The sequence below is a fragment of the Acanthochromis polyacanthus genome, chromosome 6, assembly GCF_021347895.1.
Source record: "Acanthochromis polyacanthus isolate Apoly-LR-REF ecotype Palm Island chromosome 6, KAUST_Apoly_ChrSc, whole genome shotgun sequence".
Classification (NCBI taxonomy): Eukaryota; Metazoa; Chordata; class Actinopteri; family Pomacentridae; genus Acanthochromis; species Acanthochromis polyacanthus.
The window spans coordinates 32,598,375-32,612,463 of record NC_067118.1 but is presented as its reverse complement, the minus strand read 5'-3'; the positions used below and the strand labels follow the sequence as shown (position 1 = coordinate 32,612,463).

Below are 14,089 nucleotides of genomic sequence, written 5' to 3'. Positions count from 1 at the left end.
GCCGTTTTAGAGAACAAAAAAAAGAATGTAAGTTGACGCACTGTTCAGGCATAGTTGGCCAAAACTTCGGAACACTTTGCATTCACGTCTTCATGTAAATTCTCACAAAGACCGAGGCAACGTAATGCCTATAAAAAAAAAAAAAATAGTAATAAAAAAATCTGAGCAGTGAGACTGATTCAGCAAATGTAGAATTTCACACAGGGTCAGTGATCCCTGAATGTGTCAATCTGCGGTGCGACGCACAGGAACGAGGACGCGCTGCGCTCCCAGCAGAGGTCCTGTGGGGACAGGAAGGATCGCACCGCGCCACACCGGCCCGAGGCGGGGATGCAACAAACATATTGGAGACTTGAAGGCAGTAGAGCCAGAGAGGATTTTTTCCCCCTCTTCACCCTGAGAGCTCTCGGCTCTCTCCCACGGGCTGCCACCGTTAATGGTGATTAGGGTGAGCAGGGTGGTCGCCGTCTGCATCTCTGTGTGCGTCTCCTCTCCCCTCCTCAGCGCACAGGCGCCCTGCAGTCCAGTCTGCTGACACACCGGGAGGACAGTCCGCACTACACCTCCGTGTCATTGGACTCTATGTGGATACAAAGCCCCGGCCAGCAGCGCAGATCCATGGGGATAGTTTAGTTGGAACTGCAGCCTGCGACCTTCTATTCTTGTACATGAGAACAGGTAAGTGGCTTATTTGGGAAAAGGCACATTTTTGGACAGCATGTTCCCAATTCTACAACTTGAAAGAGCTCTTATTTAAAAGGCGACATTCTTGATTGCTTTCAGATTTAAAGTGCTCGATTCATTGGAGAGCCTTGCATGTCTCCTACTAACTCGTGTTAACGCGCGATCGGTGAATTAAACCCAGAATTCGACCTTTTAACTTGCTGCTCCAAACGCGTCCACTCCCCGATGTTTATACTTGGACGCACTCATATGAGAACAGCGGGGTGGAATCATCTGTTTGCGGAGCTGAATTAATGGAGCCCTAAACTGACTGGGGCTGTTAAATTCAGCATATGGCACAAAGTGGCCAGATGAACAGGGGCACAGCGGTAGGACCGAGGAGACAATCGCTCTCTTGTGTGTTTTATGATAATGAAAGTGGACCCCGGTTGGCCAGGCCAGCCCCAAACACAAAGATCATTCTCAACAAGTCCCGTACTGTGGGCGCCTATGTGCTGAGGCAGCTAGTGTGTGTGACGGCACCATTATTCACCAAGATGCCTAATTGCACTACATTGGATAAGGGGAAAAAAATGATTGTCTTGATGAGCTGAGCTAAATTAAAGCCAAAATTCAGCGCTGGTGCCAATTTGGCTCCTTCATTTTGCTGTTAAATTCCTGAATCTCTGGTCACATTTGGTCCACTGTGAGAGCAGTTCAGTTGTAGAACAATACTACAATAGAGCCTTTATTTCTGCTCCTGATCATACAGTTTGTTTGTTCTCTGGACACAGTTTACAGTCAATAAACACAACTCTGTATTATCATTATTCTTACTTTCACTCAGCACAAGCATCTTAATTAACCTCGCTACTTTTATTTCTGTCTCCACATAAAGTTTTATTTACATTTGGCATGTTTTGACCTAAATCTGCCCTTTTCATCAGGCCAGAATGAAACTGAAGCTTCTGATCATCTTTAGACTCCTCGGTACACTAGAATCAATAAACAACATCTGAGTGTGGACCTGCTGATTGATTCAGGAAATCATGGTTCTTGCTGCCTGGAGATGCTCATGAATCTTGCATGCGCACCTCCAGTGTGCATCTGTTCAAACAAACGTGGAGAGAAATAGGACACAATTATAGAAGTGCGCATCACTTAGGTTGTTTGCAGTTTATGGGAGAATTCATTAGGATGTAATGCACCGTGTGCACGTTTCTACCAAAGAGGCAGGAGAAGATGATTCAGATCTGTCTTTCTGAGCACATAGCAGAGATCAATAAGGAATAGAAATTTCCTTTGTGTGTATGGTGAAGGGGGTGTCTGCTTGAGTGCAAATCCAGTATTTATTCCTGGAAAGGGAGCAGGACTCACAATTTGGCTGATGTCAGAGGCACACATATCTTTCAGAGGGACTCCAGGGGGCACAGAGTCAGGCCATCATGTATTGCTGATTCTCTGTCCAGATGCAATTCCTTAATGCACTCAGAGAGTCGGAGATCTAATAAGAAGTGGAAGAACATCTTCAATAATGAAACCCCACCTGCATCTCTGCTGCAGAGTGAGGGCTGGGGCCGAGAGGCTTCATAAATAACAAAAGCCAGACCTGACACGTGCTGCTCCAACGTCTGGGAACTGCCAATAATCCCTCTCATCTAGAAAGATGCTGCTCTTGCAGAGTGTGGAGGGGGGAACAAACACAATGCTGGGTTTTAGTTCGCAGTCATCAAGTAAATGCAGCCCAGTGCAGCAGCTTTACTCTATTAAACAGTTCTGCAGAGAGAGATCACGGCCATTCAATCACCTTTCAGTGATGAGGCGGATACAAGAAGAGCTTTCTTGTATAATTTCTCCATTAACAACGCAGGGGGCCTCTGTTGCTTCCACTACCAAAACACCTTGAATTAGATTGCTTTTTTCATTCCTTTGATTTACTGTGTCAATATAAAATCAGCCCTGGATTATTTCTGTGCTTCATTTCTCCTCTAAGAACTTGTAGTGCTTCAGGTCTCTACATTTTATGAGGCAAACAAGTATCATCACCTTGACTCCGGCATTAATTTAGATGGTGTTGTCGCTGGAGTATTGTTGTTGTACAAATTAACTTCCTCTCCAACATATGAGATAAATCCCCCGTAGCAATTAACCTGCATTTCAGTGATTAACTTACAGCCTGCTCCAACTCTGGGTTGGTTTTTACTTTGTTATCCTTATGCTGTGCAACGTTGTATAAAATAAAAGCACAGAATTAAATCACATGAGTACTTGCTGACTGGTAAGACTGCAGCTTCTTGTAGATAAACAGTGCAGTTTCTTTTTGTTTTGGACCTTCACGTTCTGCTATGAAGAGGCCACTTCTTCTGAAGCACAATGTGACCCTCGCCGCTGTTCTTAAGACAGGCCTGGTGGCTGATAGAGCTTCAGGCTGTCCCTGCTATGAAAAGATAGCATTGTGGCGAGCACCGAAGATTGACCAAGCGGGCCTTGTGACTCGCCGGGTTGTGTCTCGCAAAAGAATCTCATGAGCATGATTTATTTTGTTCAGAAGTTTCCCCCTCAAAGAGCAGCTTTCATGCTGCCTGTGCTACACAGAGAGGGACTCCAGAAACAACGATAGGTGTCTGCTAAGTACGCCACTCCACTGAGTAAGTCCTGTATATCAAGCGAATGAGCTAAAAGACTGCCTTCGTGACAGTAATCCGCTTTGCTCTACAGTACACTAAATGGAGGTTTTTCTTTCAATTGGCCATCTGCATGTTGTGTGTGTGTGTGTGTGTTTTTTGTATTGCAACCGAGAAGGAGAGAAGCTTTTTATCCCCCTTCAGCTGCCGAGTGCCTGAAATATTTAACAGGGACTGCACTATTTTTGGGTTTGTGCTCAGTTTGTTGTGGAGCTTATGTAATATGTAGTCTCAGCTCAGCATGCACCGTGATGTTTTATGCCAAATAGCACACCATCGCCTCGGCTAACTTAAGCGTAGGGATGTAACAAACGCTACGATCTTGCAGCCAAAACTGCAAAACCACCATAAAGGACGTTGTACAGTTGAGATTTGTGACGAAACTGGAGCAAGGACTCCTGCGCCATCTGTGCACTGATGAATCTAATTGCCATGTTTTAATACGGCGTCTTGTGCGTCAAGGAAGCAGCGCCAGGCCACATCGTCTCAGGTTTCTCCCAGATATTGATCAACTCATCTCTCTTCTCTCCAACTGCCTCCATCTTTCCTTCATTCCCTCTCAGTTTGCCTCCCATCTCTCTCCACTGTTCTCCTCCCTTTCCTTCCCTCTCCTCTCCTCTGAGGTGTCAGATTCTCTGACTCATGCCCTGGTGTGGAGGATGGGAGGAAAGCAGGGATGAAAGAGAAGAGAGAGAAAAGTCATTTTGCAGATAGAGAGAGTGACCTTCATCCAGTAAGAGGGATGGGATAAAAGCTGGAGTTAATACCCTGCCAAAGTGTATTCTCCACCATGCCAAAAAAAACCATTCAAAATGATATATGGTCCTAATAGAGGCTCTCTGATAATAAGAGACACGCCACTGTAAGGCAAGGCAAATGATCAGAAAATTCCAGAGTTGTATCCAGAGGGATAAACACTCTGGAGAAGTCAAAAATGTATAATCAAATGAAAACAGCACTGCAGCGTGGGACACTGAAAATCAATTGAAAGATTTTCATGTGAAACTGCTTTTCTATGCGCAGATTAGTTTGTAACTGAAAGCTAAATGGCATTTGTACTGCGTATGAGCCTGCCACACTGTCCCCACGCTAACTAAAGCCAGCATAAATACAGGCTCAGACGGTGTCACTGTGTGTCTGGAACCAACAGCCGCTTGGGAGATAACAATTGACAGGCCAGAAACGCGGCCCTGTACGGTTCATTATCTGTACGTTTGTGTTGTTTTATCCTTGCTGGCAATAATCACAAGAAGGAAGGGACTCGGGTTTACCTAATGAGGAGACGGGATCCTTTGCGAAAACAACCTCATCAGGACTTGATCAATGCACGTTTCGTGCAGAGTGGCCATGTTCTTTCAAGGGTGTACAGTGTACTTGTATAGAACCAAAGCTAACTAAATACTCCCCCATCCTGTCAGTCACTTGGTATAGACTTCCATAATGCTGTGTCAATTGCGCTGCTATGAATTAGCCGCTGAAATCGCTCATAAATATGCAGATTCTGCCACAGAACGTGATCCGTGTCTAAGCTGTATAGACAAATTGACGTGATTGTAAGTTGCTGTGATGAGAAGAAGCCTTGACAGCATTGATTCACGCCACTTTGAGATATGACAGACTTTGCAAATGTGCCCGTTTGTAATGTCAATAATTCATTCAAACCAGCGCTCCTGAAGTGCCAACGTATTGCTTAGTGGAATGAAGGGTGCTGTAATGGTGGGAAAAAGAAATGCTTGTAGATAAAAGACGCTTAGGCCTGATGTAATCAAAAAATATGTTTGGGGGAGAATGAATTGGGGACTTTTACACATCAGATCCTCATCTAATAACTAGTCTGACATAGCTTCAGATTTGTCACACCAGCCAGAAAACACACATGGTTTTATAAGGTCTTGGATTTAGAGGCTTTCATTGTGATGAAAACTTCCCAGAAGATTTGTTTATAAAATCCGCAGGAAATCTTGTAGTTCATCAATGCTGGCCAATTTTTATTTGCAGTGGCTGCAGCGAATGCGACTGTTGGCCTCCCCTCCGTTGCAGGGAAGCGGCTCCAGGAGCAGCAGGCGGCTCAGGGGTCTGATGACCCTCTCTTGGGCCTTGTGGTTGACAGGCGACTCGCACTGCAGGCTGCTACGGTTATGCTTCAACACCAGATGAAGACTGGGGGGGCTGATAGGAGAGGTCCGTCCCCTCTGTGCCGAGGCCTGACCCCTCCCATAATATGTGACAGAGCCGAGACAGACACGGCGAGAGATGAAACGCTGCTCTTTAATTTCAAGCCTCTCTCGTTTCACAGCTGAAGCCCCCTTCTTTTTTCATGTCTCGGCGGGGAGATTGCGGAACCTTTTCATACACAAATCAAGTGTTTGTAAGTCTTAAAGTTGCCATATCTTTGAATTTCAGCTATATATCAGTCTTATTATTAGCAAAGGGGTCCTTCATGAACATGTAATGTTCTGCCAGAGTTAGACACATTTTGGTTATTTCCCTTGTGTGAGATTTGTTTTTTTCTCCTCTGCTTTTCTTGCTCGATGAAAGTTAGCGACGTCACACGTTTCCTCACGCGTCTCCTCACAGCAGACAGGATTTAGCAACATTTGAATGAAAATCAGAGGAAAGTTGAGGGGTTTTCTTGAGGTGCCAGCTCTGTAAGTCGAATCTGATCAAATCACACTAAACCCTGTTCTGATGAAAAATAAGTTTTAAACACCAAAGATGTTTTTGCTTAGAGCTACATCCAGTATATCATAAGATGTAGCTTTTTTTTCTTATGAGTGGTTTAAAATATGCTCTTTTTGAGCTAAACTTCTTTCCATTTCGTTAATATTACTCTACTGCACAGCTCATAAAGCAATATTAGTGATGTATCCCAGTATGACCCCTGGCTGTGATGTGGTTGAAGCTAATCCAAACATACAGTGCCTTTTTGAATATTTCATTCAGCAGGACTTGGGTTCCTTTTTATCAAGAAGCTTCAAGCTTCTAAAAACTAAGGGTGGCGTGTGAACAGACAGTGTGTGTGTTGGTCCACCTCCTTCCACTCTTCAGAGCTTGTGCACACTCTCTCCTCTATAGTATGCAGTCACATTTGGACAGAAACTCCAAATGGCAGCACATTTTGTTTACACATGAGTACCCTTGTGCGGATGTGTGCACACATATTTATTCCCTGAGCATCTCATTTAAGTTTGGAAGAGACGGTGACTAACCACAAGTGTAGAGGAGCCTGGAGGACCGTTTCTTTCCCTCCTTGTATTTTTTCATCACTGCATGAGGCGATGACGCTCTCATTGTGTCATCCCATGTACTCGATCATGGCAGTAGTTTGAGTGCGTTCATGACAGATGGATGCACAAAGTCGTGCTGTGGAACTTTGCAGCAGATCAAAGCTTGTCCGCTCATGTGCTTCAACTGAACACTTCTTTCTAAGTGTGTGAATTGTTGGCTCCTTTCATCCCAGCAGCTGTATGTGGGTTTGTTTTAGTTTTGTTTTGGTGCACACAGTCCTATGAATGTCACTGTCTGTCTGTGTATGTGTGTGTGTGGGGCTTGTGTGTGAATGGTCCATCACCTCTTGCCCTCACCGAGCACGTGTACTCACATTGACACCCTCTCACTTACTGCTCTATATGTGCCCACCCGGGGGACACCCTATCCTCTCCGCCTCTGTGTGTTTATCAAGCAGACACACAATACCTCCGATCCCCTGTATGTACTGTATGCAGAGGGGGGGACCCTGTTTCTGTCGTTCACCATGGAGACCAGGCGTGTCTTCATTCCATCTTCATTTCCTATAAGCCGGCCCAGAGCCCTCAGCGTGTCGCTTGTGTGAGGGACACGGTTGTCTCAGAACAGGTGTCCAGTCCTCTAGACAAGTGGATACAACATCCTTTTCATCTTGACAGAGTCTCTGGAGTGGAAGCTTCTGAAAATATGGCAAGGAAAAAAAGCTATTGCTGGTGGCTGTCAAGGGATGTATGCTGGTTGCTTTTATCCCAGACGTCTTTGATGTATGCTTTATGGAAGTTAGACGGGGAAAAAAAACGCCTCTCGATTCTTGCTATCTTTATCTTAAAGCATCGTTTTGGATCCATTATATCTTTTAGTAATACATTTGGTGGTATTTTTGTAATTGTAATGATTCTAATCTGTAATTATGGGTTTGTACCAGTCAGTTAAGCATTTTTCTGTACCTTTTTTATGTTGTTTTGTGTATAGCATCAATAGTGTGTTGTTGATTGTGCTTAATCATGATTATCATTAACATATTCTGATGAGGGCTTTAATTAACAATCATTTTTAATTTTGAGATCAATCTGCCCATTTTTTTTCTTAATTTATTGTTAAGTTTACGTTTAAAATGTCAAAATGTAGTAGAAAAAAATCTTTTATCAACTGATATTTTATTTACTGTCATATGTAAGAAAGAAGAGGGAACCAGGAAGCAAATTATTCATATTTTTCTTTAAAAAATTGTCAATTGATTATCAGTACAGCTGCAGATTCATTTACTTTTGATTGATGAATTGATTGATTGTTCCAACTCTAGCTATTTCTTTGAGTACTGAGATTGCAGGTAAACGTATAAAGAGTCATTGCACTTCTATAATGCCATATGTCTATTTTGTTTTCAACTGAGTTGGGTTTCAGTTAGTTTTCTCAGTTGGTTTACTAATTTCGGTTTAGTTTTTTTATTTAAACATGTTGTTTAATTATAATCTTTAATATTATCAGTGCTAGTTTTAATTTTTTGTGTTATAATCTGGGAGTATTTGTCCAGGGCAAGATTTAAGAGGATCATATTAGGTATTAGAAAGCAAACACAACACTTTGTGAAAGCAGTTGACTTTGATTAATGTAGACATTCCTGTCTAAGTAAACAGAATGCACCGGCGCCTCCTCATTCTGTTGTGTTGCCAAATTTGACCCAGTTAGAAAAGACTAAAGACATTTCCTGCATATCTGAATTTAGAACAGGTAATTTAGAAAGTACACAACATCCTTTCAGTTAGTTTTTGTTTTATTCTAAAGCTTAGATTTTATTTTATATTGGTTGATTAATAAAATGTTAACACTTTTTGGTGAAGAGTTGAGAGTTAAAGGGAGAAAAAATTGTGCTATTAAGGATGAAAGAAGTCTGCAAATTTGGTTTACAACATGTCTGTCATGGGTAACGTGACTTAAAGGCCATGTATTATAGATGACTAGGCAGTCTTGGACTTGGATAAAGCTAAACAGTCACTACAACCCACACATCTAATTTCTGTGCTCTGGGAAAAGGTTAAACAAGTATTTAGAAGACAGTGCAACTTATTTAGAAGAATACAAAACCAATAGTGGTACCTTGAGACATCACCATGCTGGAAATCTCACAATGATAATCGTAACTGATGTGAAGCAGATGTAATATTTACTTAGCATACCAACGTAGTTTAATGTGATGGCATGACAACATACAATATTTATTATTAAAGTAGGATGAGATTGTGATTAGTTTTGAAGTTATTTGGTTAATAAAGTACAGAGTACATGAAACAATTAAACCAATATTGGCTGCACAGCATTTCATTGCAATCCATCCAATAGACAACACACTGAAAAGTCAGAGGATCACTGAAGTCAGTGGGACTCATCTTGTGGGGATCGCGATTGTTGTTGATCGCAACAATCCAAAGGTTTCTGACATATTTCAGTAAAAGTGATGAAGTTGAAGGAAAAGTTGATATCACCAAGGTTCATCTTCTGGGGATCATGTTGTCTAGACAGCATTTCATTTCTGTGTAAATTGAGTTACTGTTGTATTTTACTTAAAATAAATTGATTTGAAATCAAAATCACCATTTAAAACAAGCAATTAGCAAACTGCACAAGCTCTAATTTAGGTTATATGAGGTGTGGCTTTTAAACATCAGATACATTCTGTATTTAAACTGTATTTAATTTGAATGGATTTAAGCTTTCTGAAGATGCTCATGGTCACTTGCTGATTAATTTATACCATGCAGTTTATTCATGCTTTTTGCGGTTCGCCTAACATAAGCTCAGTCTCCTTATTTATAAGCCACACCTCACAGATTTTGCGGCACAGCTGAAACATGGTTTAAACTGTTGTGTCGATGGTTTTCACAAAGTCATGCTCTTCTCCTTGTGTGACAGTCACATTTTAAATAGTGTCTCGTGTGCTAAGGCTTGTTCACATGTTTTAAATATATCACACAGTGAATACTGAACTGCAGATTGACTGAAAAAAATTACATCTCAAATCAAATTGCAATATCTGTCAGAAAAAAAATCACAATGGTTACACAAGCTGCCCATTGAATACAATCTTTGTTGTTCAACTTTGTCCCATCATAGTCGCATGGTAACTATTTATGAACATTTTCTAAACAGTCACTTATGGTGTCAACCTCAGTAAATGCATTTTGTATTTACCCCGGTTCAAATAATGTGCAAAATACAAATGTAAGCTCTAACTACAGCCATGGCCATAAGTTTGGACATAGCATGACTTACTATGTCTGTTTTGATGTCTATGACAGAACATAACTAATATTTTTTGACAGCACCAGTTTAATTAGTCAACAAATCAACAAGGGATACAATATTATCAATAAATTCCAACAATTGGAACAACTTTGTTCCCAAAACATAATATTAGAAGAAAATAACAAAAAAAATGCAGTACTTTCACAACCGAATTTGGTAAGAATAACAAAATGACACCAAACTCTTTTGATGTTTTTTTTAAATATGAAACTTAGTATAGTTCTCAGGAGTTGTGTACTGTATTGTAAGTGACAATTTTGTGGTATTTTCTAAGATTCACAAGCGTCATGGTACTTGTGTCCAAACTTATGGCCATGGCTGTAAATCAGTATTCGCCTTTGGTACTGTTAAAACCTCACTACATTATCATTTATTCATTTAATTTTAAGACCAGACACAAGGCTTTCCTCCCATGGCCATTTGTTTTTGTGTCAGTCATTCTGGTTCCCAAAGTCATGCTTAATTCAGTGTATATAAAGATGAATACAAGCAGTGACTCGTAACTGAAGCTCTCGCATGCTGTATTCAGTCAGGCAGGGAGGACCAAGGTTACAAAGTCAGTGACAGAGGAGGACAGTGGATCGGCTCTCCGCCTCTCTCTCCTGGTCTGACTGCATTTTGGCAGCCTGGCGCTGCAGTCTGCACTTCGCTAATTCCCTGTTCTGAGTTACCAGGTCTAATTTAGAACAGAGGGGCTCTGTTCATCCTGGAACTCTGCTGCTTAGGATTCTGGAAATGAGGAGTTCAGAAGCTCACCGCCCTCACACAGACACAGAGCACATGCCTTGTTATCAACCCACAGAGATGCACATAATGATTCTTCCAACCATTAACTGCTAATGCAATAAAGTGCTAACATTTTAGCCATGCCCTTCAGTGCCTAAACATAATGAAGTTAGCCCACGGGTTGAACAAATGTGCTCTGTGGTAACACATGTGTTCAGGATGGATTGATCAAGCTTGAAGTCATGATTACTTTGCTTTAAATCTTTAGCTAACAGCGAGTAAAATGCTCTAGTTTTTGTTTATCTTCAGTTGGTCCGCTGGGCTTCGCTTGATATTTACGGGAATTGTATGCAAATGAGCTTCTAACTGATAGTTTTGTAAGTCAATCCAATGAATATCACATCCAGAAAAAGCAGAGAAAGGTTGATTTGATACAATCTTATCCAGCAAAATGACACTCTGCTCCACTTACTATCACATTTTGACGGGCTGGCATGTCAAAGTGAGCCATGACCATGGTGGGAATATATAACCCAAAGAGACATTCAAGCACTGTGACATCTTAAGAAAGATGTGTGTGAGCATTTGAATGTGTCTTTGCAAGCATCCAGAGCATAAATAAATCAGCCAAGCAGCGATGGCCTTGCACACTAAGTAAAAGCAATAAACCTGCCTATAACAAGTCTCCCAGGCACTGGATCTCATCTAAAATAACACCCATTTATTAAACATGATCTGCTCTCATAGCTCACCAAATCTTAAGGCCGCATGCAGATTTATAAAAAAACACACATATGTCATGCGGTGTCTGTAGGACTGCAGCAGTAGGCTGGTATACAGCTGTACTGTGGGCTGCTTGGAATGCGTTTGGCAGACAAACAAGTGGCCTTGATGAGTCAAACTGGAGACAGTAATTTGTTACTGTGTTGTTACTGAATACAAATGGTTAGCATGATTCATGAGGATTCCACTGCCAGGTGTGGACTTTCTCTATCTGAAAAGCATCTATAAAATTAGATGCATTTTAAAATAGTATTGCCAAAAGAGGTGACGTTACAACTACATTAATCAAATAGTCACTGAACTGAAAAAGTCATTTTCAGCTACGCTAGCGGCATAGCTCTAATGTCACACAGTCAGCTAGTCCAGACTAAAATATCTGCACGATTGTAGGAGAGATTGCTTGGAAATTTTGTGTGTTCTCCTCAGGATAAAGAACACCGACTTCAGCGATCCATTCTTTCCTCAAGTGCTACCAGTGGGTTCACATTTTGCTCTTTTCTGAACTATTTCAGCAACAATTTGATCAATGCCACGGCATGAAATTGGGTACATACTGTAGTCCCCAGAGGTTGAATCCTAATGACTTTGGTAATAATGTGACAGCAACAATAGCAGGTCAGAGTTGAAGCATGTGATTGACTTAAATGATCACCAAACCCTGTACTTAACATTACTAATACTAATTTAAAATAGCAACATTCCCATCACTCTCTGCTGTAACTCACAATTAATGCTAATTAGGACTTGTTAGTATGCATTAGATTTAGACGGTAAACATCATTAACATTAAAGTTGCTAATGTTGACATTTAACCAAAGCAGCACTATGCCTGAGATACAGACAGTCTTTTCATCCGGCTTCTCCACTGTGAGGAATTCCTGTTTTTGTGTGTTTTAAACTGAATCTTTCCGGGCTTCTACTGAGAAAAATCTGTGATGTGCGATAATGTTGCGCAGTGACAATATGACTTGTGAAAATCTGTCAAATACTAAAGTGTAATCACCATACAGTTTCCATGTCTGTCTGATTTAACAGCTAAAACAGGCGCTAAACATTAGACAGAACGCTGAATATAGAAATGAAATCAATTATTTTATTTATTTATTTTATTTCTACTGGGGGCTGCACAGTGGAGTAGTGGTTAGCCAAGCAGCAAGAAGATCCCCGGTTTGATTCCTGGGGTGGGCCTGGGATCTTTCTGCATGGAGTTTGCATGTTCTCCCTGTGCATGAGTGGGTTTTCTCTGGGTACTCCGGCTTCCTCCCACAGTCCAAAAATATGCTGAGGTTAATTGGATACTCTAAATTGCCCTTGAGTGTGATTGTTCATCTATATATGTAGCCCTGAGACAGACTGGCGACCTGTCCAGGGTGTCCTCTGCCTTCGCCCGAGTCAGCTGGGATAGACTCCAGCACCCCCCGTGACCCTAGTGAGGATAAAGCGGTGTATAGAGAATGGATGGATACTTCTACTGAGTAAATTACACACGAACTCCCAACCATTTAACAGAACACAAATTTAATTTCAGACATTATACTAATTAGGAATTAAAATGTAATTTCTCCTGCTCTGTGTAAAATATTTCCTTATAAACGCAACACAAACATCTCTTTTGTTCCTTCCTCTTCTGGTTTGTCTTGCGGTCAAAACCAAACTGTCACAGTTGATCTGGCAGCTTGCTGAGGCTTCATCTGATCGGCCAAAATGTATGAAGGGATGTAACCACTGCTCTCTCTGATTGGCTAATCAAATGGACTGACTGGCGCATGTAGATAAAATGATGGTGTGTTTATTGCACATGTTCATATTGCGATAACAATGAAATGACGACTTATCACCAGTTTGTTCGGTTGCTTGGAAAAAACAATAAATGTGAGTATTTTCTGGGATATTGTGAATTGCATAACTGATAAAATAATCTGCATATTAACTGTGAATGAGCATAGTTGTTATTCGCAGCTTTAATTGGCAGCATAATAAGCATTTGCTGTTTAATTCTGGAGAGTGTTAGGAAACTGTCCTTGCCTTTAGCTTCTGCTAATCACGCCGCATTCTGCCACCACTTATTTATCCTTCTGCATGCACTTCCCTTTGTCCGTGCTGACAAATGTAAGCAAATATAAATAAAGAGGAAGCATGAAGGATTCCATGAACTAATTATACACATCATGCTGAGACTGCGAGCACCCAGGTGACTCACACATTAATCATGGCTCTGTTTGTCACATACCTGACATGCACGAAGCTGCTGCCACACTGTCATTCTGGGATCAGCGCAGATGCTTCCCGTTTGCTGTCTGTGTGTAAATTCTGCTCAGCCTCCCCATTATGGTGTCTTTTTTTTTCTCCTCCACGCTGACTATGATGGAGAAGATAAAACCAGATCCCCAGAGAACCTCCAAACATTTTCAATTTTATGGAAAGTGTTACGAATTGAATTTGATTAACTTTTGCATGAATCTCTTGCCACACTCGTCCTGAGAGGAGCATTTTTTTTCCCTTTTTTTTTTGCAACCAATTTCAAAAATCACTCGGCTCTCACTGAGAGAAAACTGCTTGTCAGGTAATGAAGCCACAGATAGCGCGTTAGTCATCGATGGCCACCCACAGTCTGTTAGGATCCCAAAGCTCTGATGAAATGCAACATCGCTGACACTGCTGGTGCTCCTGGTCAATATCCTGCA

The 14,089-nt window shown here is 41.5% G+C and overlaps 1 protein-coding gene across 1 annotated transcript in view; it reads left to right on the top strand.

Moving 5' to 3' along the window:
• Positions 1-211: 211 nt before the first annotated feature.
• The window catches only part of LOC110956258 (poly(rC)-binding protein 4-like), a 40,717-nt gene continuing 26,839 nt past the window's right edge, over positions 212-14,089 (top strand). The window contains exon 1 of the mRNA XM_022201609.2: positions 212-678. The gene's annotated coding sequence lies outside the window, so the exon portion shown is untranslated. The remainder of the gene's footprint in view (positions 679-14,089) is intronic.